The sequence below is a fragment of the Tenrec ecaudatus genome, chromosome 1 (genome assembly GCF_050624435.1).
Source record: "Tenrec ecaudatus isolate mTenEca1 chromosome 1, mTenEca1.hap1, whole genome shotgun sequence".
In the NCBI taxonomy this organism is placed as follows: Eukaryota; Metazoa; Chordata; class Mammalia; order Afrosoricida; family Tenrecidae; genus Tenrec; species Tenrec ecaudatus.
Window position 1 is genome coordinate 37,808,741 of NC_134530.1, and position 7,293 is coordinate 37,816,033.

General features: G+C 50.3%; 1 pseudogene; it reads right to left on the reverse strand.

Moving 5' to 3' along the window:
• Positions 1 to 613: 613 nt before the first annotated feature.
• LOC142459622 (nuclear transport factor 2 pseudogene) lies at positions 614 to 2,079 on the reverse strand (annotated as a pseudogene).
• Between the last annotated feature and the right edge of the window lie 5,214 nt (positions 2,080 to 7,293).

Sequence of the window (7,293 nt, forward strand, 5' to 3'; positions counted from 1 at the left end):
GTGATCTGGCTTCATCAGAGAGGGAACACAGAGGAGAAAAATGCTAATGGGTCTCTAGAGTCTTCTGCACCGAAGAGCCAGTGCTTTTTCCCATTTACATGATCATTAATAGCTGAGAAATGAGCGAGGCCTGAGAGCCCCTGAGTACCAATTGCTTAGAAAGCCAATTGCCAAGAGCTCTGACCTTTTGCTTTAAATCTTTTCCCAGTCACATGAAATCCATCCATGCTTTCACTGGTCTTTGGCCTCCATCATCTCCAAAGTCATTTGGAGAGCTTGGTTTGCAGACACTTTTATCTAACTATCTTTAATTTAGTGATATCTCATTCTGGGCCAGGAGAGGGAATACTCTGTCATTGTGCCATGTAAATTAAATGTGGACATGCTGGGGAAATTCGCTGTAGAAGGAATTAGTATAAGCAATAGAAAAAAAATCAGTCCAGGCTGATGAAGCATCCAGCAAGCACTTATTGTGTACCTACTATGTGCAAGGGTGCAGGAATGATGAGAAGTATACTTCATCTGGGGCCTGAGCGTGGCTCATGATAGTGTGCTCCAGACTTTCGGGAGACTCTGGGTTGTGTCTTTTTTTAAAGAAAATGTTGTGGTTTTATTGTATAATGAGGCATTGAAACATCTGAACAAATCAGTATCTGGGCGGTGAGGCTGCTGCTCTCTCCATCACTTCTTTGGGTTACTAGAGCAACTTGTCAGTAGACTTTTAAAAAAAGAAAAAAAAGGGACAACCTTTTGCATTACTTAAGTCTTTCCAAGGCATGCGCTGGTACAACACAAACTTCTGTCAGATGCGACTATCTAGTGTCCAAACATCATGCACAGCACCTGGGGGGCAGCAGTGCACTACGCCCCTCCCACTGTGGCCTGGCTGGTGTAGGATGTTTGGAGCATCTGGCGGAGTGTGAATAGTATCGGGAGGAGGAGGAGGGAGGAGGAAACAGCGTGAGTGCCTGGCTGGGATGCGGTCCGCCAAAGTTGTGCAGAGCCAGCCTGAACATGTCGTTGGTGCACACCCAGGCATTGTTGATGTTCTTTAGGAGGAACATCTGGTGAAAGCCCATGATGGGGTCTTCATCGGCCTTCAGCTGGCCCACAACCATGCTGAGGATGCAGCTATCTGGCGTGGGCTGATGGTCCTGTGACGTGATGCTGTCCTGCATTTTTTGGAACGGAAGGCTAGACAACTTCTCCACAATGGCAGCTTTCCCCTGGAACTGCTGTCCTTCCCACGTAAGGCATGATGCGTCAATATAAATTGCACCCAGTTGGGTTCTGTCGTTATCAAATAACTGGTAGTAATGTTGAATGAAGCTGGATCCAATCTGTTCCCAAATCGGCTTGTCTCATCTTATCTGCAGACGTGAGCAAGAGGAAACCCGGCTGAGAAACCCGGGTGGGAACCTGGCCGGACTGCGGCCTCCATGTCCTTTTACTCATACCGCCAGGACCTGCACACTGTAGGATTTTGAGCTTGCATTGTTTCTTTACTACCATGAGACCTTAATTTTCAAACTACAACTTGCCCTCTTCAACAACCTCCCAAGATGTGTTTTACGTGTAAGAAGAAAGAACAAAACTCTCTGCCATTGAGTCACTATGGACTCACAGGGACGAGAACTACCCTTATAGATTTCTGAAGCTGTAAACATTTATGGGAGTAAATTGCCTCACCTTTCCCCTCAGAACGCCCAGTGGATTTGCACCACTGACCTTGTCGTTCACAGCCCTGAGTGTAACCCACGATGCCCCTAGAGCTCCTTTTTCCATGCAAAGGGGCTTCAAAAAATTTGCAGGAAAATTCCATTTATCCATGAAATGTTTGAAGTCCCCTTGTGTACATAGGTATATGTACATATGTGTATATATATGCTTAGATATGCATTATATATAATATGTGCATATGTTCGATCTAATATTAATTATACATAAACATATGCATTAAATGACTCTAAACAAGTGCCTTGTTGCTAGTTGCCATTGTGTTGATCACAACTCACGGAAACCTTCCATACCGCAGGGCGAAGGGATTGTCCTCAGGATGGCCTGCACGGCTGAGTCCATCTTTGCATCTCTCCGTGCCAGTCCATCTCCCTGAGGCCCTCCCTGGCCATGATGCGCATCCGCTTCATCAAAAGCAGTGTGGTCTTTCTGAAGGACGTGGCCACAGCAGGGGGGGTCGTGCAATGTTTTGTCCTAATTCCAGAAGTGCTCATTGGCTAGCTTTCGGAAGCAGGTCACCAGGTCTGTCTCAATATGGAAGCCCCTCTGAAGCCTGTCCGCCAGGAATGCCGCTGCTGGAGCTTGAACTTCCGGATGCAGAGCTGCTGGCCTCATTGACCACCCCATGCTGGCACCATACAGCAAGCCGATGATGGTGGCCAGCCACTTCCTAGTGACGTAATTCACACGTCACACAAGTCGCCCATTTAGTGCGTACACACCAGCGGTGTTGAGTATTTTCACAGAGGCTGCACAGCCAGCACCGCCGCTGATGCTGGGTCCCTTCTGAGGATTAAACGAGATCTTAGTAAGAGCAATGAATCCCCAAACCCAATGCCAGGAGATTCCGCAGACCTTTTTGTGCTGTGGTTGTGCTGCTTGGTGCTGTAGTTGGTGCCGAGACCGGCGTGGTGGCATGCCAAAAAGGGTGGGGTGATGGGGCAGGCAAGATGGAAAAAGAGCTTGGGAGCCCCCTGCCTAGGCGTCCTTATCCTTAACAGATGGACACAACAGACTGTCCGTCTTTGCAGCCAGCACACGCTTTTCCAGCCCATCTCCAGTCAATGGAACGGATCTGACAGGAGCAGGGCTAGAAGCCACCGAGCCTTGGAAGGGCTTTGATGGGTGGGTTCCATTCAGCATTGAGCACTGTTCCACCTCGAGGCGGGACACCAGCATGTTACCAAACAAACAAGCCACGGCCCACTCTGCGATGAACAGCAGGCAAGCCAAACTTAGCTTCCCTTCACCGTAAAGGAGCCCTCGAGAGGCCAGGCCTCAATCTGGACCCTTTGTGTTTCCCAAATCACTACAGCTAGCCCTCAGCGCGAGCGGCCGAGCTCCACGGCCCTATCCAGACCACATGGGCCACTCTGCTGGGGCGCGGCCGTCCTGAAGGGGCCAGGATGGGGGCACTGGCTGTCTGCCACGTAAGCAGGGCCACATGCATTTTATTATGGAGTGTGTGTCTGTGTGTGTGTGTGTGTGTGTGTGTGTGTGTGCATCGCCAGTGCCCACAGGGCTCTTCTGTTTGTTGGTGTGTGTGTGTGTGTGTGTGTGCATGTGTGTGTGTGTGTGTGCATCACCAGTGCCCACAGGGCTGTTCTGTTTGTTGCTCTGTGTGTGTGTGTGTGTGTGTGTGTGTTCATCACCAGTGCCCACAGGGCTGTTCTGTCTGTTGCCCTGGGCAGAGAGACAATGCATCATCCAGGATGATGGTGTTCTTTCCAGGGGCAAACGGGCCCTCGACGCTGCCCCTTCTACGCCCAGCCAGGTAGCAGGGAGTGAGGGCTGCAGCTTCCTTAGCACCTAGGTTGGATTGCTTCTGCGCTGGATGAAAACATTGGACATGACTTGGGAGGCGCTCTTGGAATCAGCAATGAATGGTCTCCCGGTGATTCCTTCTGGCATGACACTGCTGACTGGCATTTTCTGCCCTACAAATACAGTAGTTTGGGTTTTTAAACTGAGCCCCCAACTCCCTTCGTTTTCAGTACAGCATGCTTTCTTGGACTTCTCGATACTTCATAGTAATGGGTCAGGTACTTTCTTGGACAAGGGCCAGGAGATAATGTCTTGAGTCTGTGTCAAAGTAACAATAGCTCATCTTGTGCTTTAGTTGTTGGCGCTGTAGTGGGCTTGCAGAAGGGCGGTTCACGGGGTCTCCTTTTCTCTACATCACGGCAGGAGATGTGGGGCCCTGAGATCAAAAGAGGAAATGAAAGCACATGAGCTCAAGTTCATTTTCCTTTAGGGTCTCCAGAGACCATCGATTCCAAACAAGGAGAATCAATCTTGCCGCCCAGAAGACAGTTGGTTGGAAACATTTTTGGGTTGTTACAACCTGGAGGAGGTGCGGCTGGCATCTAGTGGGTGGCGGTCAGGGATGCTACGCTCACAGGGCAGCCCTGGTCTAGATAGAATGGTGTCTTCCCCAGGTCTAACACCCAGCACTCAGAACCAGGACCTTGTTTACAAGGTGGGGCTTTGGAGGTGAAATTCATTTAGTTATGATGAAGTGACCTTAGAGTAGTATGGGTCCTAGTTCCACACGAGTGGAGTCCTTAGAAAAGAGAAGAGACACAGACGAGAAGGGAGAAGGCAGCCACGTGACTAAGGAAAGGAGGCAGGTGCAAACCAAGGAAGGCCTGCGGCTACCAGGACGTGGAAGAGAGAAGGAAGGCCCCTCCCCTAGAGCCTGTGGGAAGAACCAGGTCCTACTGACATTGAATTTGACCACTGGTCTCCAGACTGTGAGACCATCGGCTTTGCCATTTTGAGCTGTCCTCTGTGGGGCCCTTTTGTTTCTGCAGCCCCAGGAAAGCACTACAACCCCAACAAGAAGAATCCTCTGACCCAAAATGTCCACAGTGCCCAGCATAGGCTGCTGGAGATGATGCTGATGGATGGCCCTCACTACCAACATGCCGCCCTTCCTCCCAGAGTCCGGGTCTGCTAAGACTGAGTCTGACATGGGCAGTGATGGCACTGGGTCCCAGCATCCCAAGCATGTAGTTCAACTAGGAGAGGCCCAGATCTGGACCCAAGGTGACCTGACATGAAACTTGTCAACACCAGCCATCCGTGGGCACAAAGCCAAGGAAATGAGAACCGCACAGGCCTCGGAACCATCTGGGAAAGGACGATTCCCACATGTGGGGGCTCTCATAGTTGATGTGTGCCTTTGTGTGGGTTAGACCTGTGTGGAAGTGCCCTGATGCTCCATGGGCACCCAGCAAGCCACCATCTGCTGGATGGATGCCCACCATCTGGGGGTGGACAGCATAGAGGCAGGGAATGCGCTGAATTTGGGTCCCACCATCCACTTCTACTCGGCAGCACTAGCTGGTTCTTCTTTCTGCTCCACCTGGGGAGTCATGGAGGAAGGGGCTGCTGGTCAGCAGTCCCCCAGGATGAGTCACCAGCAGCTGCAAGGAACCCCAGACAAAAGTGTGGCTCGGATTTACCTACGGACCCTCCTGTCTCTTCAGCAGCCATAACCTTGTCACCAGACAAGGCTGTCACTCTGCTACTTGGCAAGCCACATCGCTTGGGCCAAGTGTGTCCAAAGCTGGGATCTTAATATACTTTCTGGACCATTACTGTCCCATCTCTCTTCATCTGGGCCTGTACTATCGATTCTGAGCTCTCCTTTAGTGGGGACCAGCTTTGCTGAATCCCTGACATCCCCCTTTCTGTGACTTGGTGGCTTTCCATAGGGAGAGGCCTTGCGCACAATGCATCCAAAGCCCTGCTCGACCATTGTTGGATTACGATTACAGCAAATTTTCACTCAGTGAATTTCTCCAAGCCTCCCTTTGGTCATCTGTCAAGTAAGGGTCAGAGTGGCATCCCCATCATAAGACTAGGTCGAGTGTCCTCATGATGCTGTAAAAGAAATTCCACAGTGGGGTGGCTTTGAAGAACACAAATTCATTTTCTCACCGATCTGGAGGCTAACAGTCCAAATCAAGGCCACGGCCAGGTGAGCTCCTTCTGGGAACCTCGCTCCTGGTTTCGGGTCTGATCTGCCAGCAACACTGGGAGATGTGTTGCTCATAGATGATCCTTACATGTCACCTGTGTTCCTTCCTCTATGTTTCATCTTCTCCTTTCTTACCTCGGAGTGATGAGATTTAGAACCTGCCCTCTTTGGGTAGGAATGGATTAATGAAACAAGGAAAACCCTGTTTTCAAACAATTCCATCCGCAGAGTAAGGATTCCAACACATCATTTGGGGCGGGGAGGGGGAGACACAGGTGGGTTTGGAGCCCCTGGGTGATGCAATTGGTTAACAGGCTCAGCTGCACGCATAAAGGTCGGAGGTAGTAGTATTACTAGAAACATCCAGGAAGAAAGGGCTTGTGATCAACTTCTGAAAAATCAGGCATTGAAAACTGATGGAGTGTACTTCTACTCAGATGTGCATGGAATTACCATGAGTTAAAATACACCAAAGAGCAGCCTTTGTTTTGCTGTTGGTGGTGTTTTACATGGAAGTACAGTGAAATGATATTAGATGGTGCAGTGTTTCTGCCTAGATTTTTTGTCACTCTCACCGAATGACTGGAAGGGAGCATGAAAATGGGGAGTAGAGGACTCCAGGGAGGGGATTAGACAGTTTTGCTGTTCTGCTGAGTATGAAGCGGCATCTCAGAAGCAGCAGTGGAGCCGCATGAAGCAGCATGACCAGTGGGAAAGGAGACTCATGCGTGACGCACATCTGAGATGCCTGCGCAGACTCACAGCCCCTGGAATGAGTAAGCTGGTGTCTTCAGACAGGAGGTTGGCTTGCAGAAGGGGGTACCCTGTGGGCACTTATCAGAACCAGAAGAGCTTTGTACCACTTCCTTGAGGATGGCAGAGGCCAAAGGACTGGACTGCATTGCTGACGGGTTGAGGACCAGACGGAGGAATGGCTGCCAGTACAACTAAGGAGCACTGTGGACCAAATAACTGTACCCCAACATTTATGATCCTGACTTGTGACCTGTCAGCCTCTTGAATATACTTCCATAATTGTATCTATATGATCCTTGCAATGGCTTATCACATCCTACAGAGAAGGAGAATACTATGGGAGCGATGGTGGTGAAAGATTAGGGTAAAAACATCTGAGGGGTGGAGGCATGTCTGACCTCTCCCTCATAGGAATCATTCTTGAGCAGGTGTGAAATTGGATTCCCCCCACCCCCGCCGTCTTGGGGAAGCCAGACAAGGTCAGATGTGGACCCCATGCCATGTCTTGAGGATGTTATCCAAAATGATAAATTCAAGGTGTTTAACCCTAGCCTTGGCCCAGAGAGGACCTTGCCTAAGTGGGGGCTCTGAAGGCACCTGCATTGGGAACCACCACCCGTTCCTTATCTTCTTGTTGATCTCAGTGGCTCCTGGCAAGACAGCATTGCTATGTCCTCTCTTGGAAGGTGAAACCAAGAACCAGAGAGACCACAGGTCTGGTCAGTAGAAGGGCCACACAGCTATGCAGCCTCTGTGGAGGCTCCAATGCAGAGGGGAGTGCTGCCTGCCAGCCACAGGCATCTTGGCATGGGAAG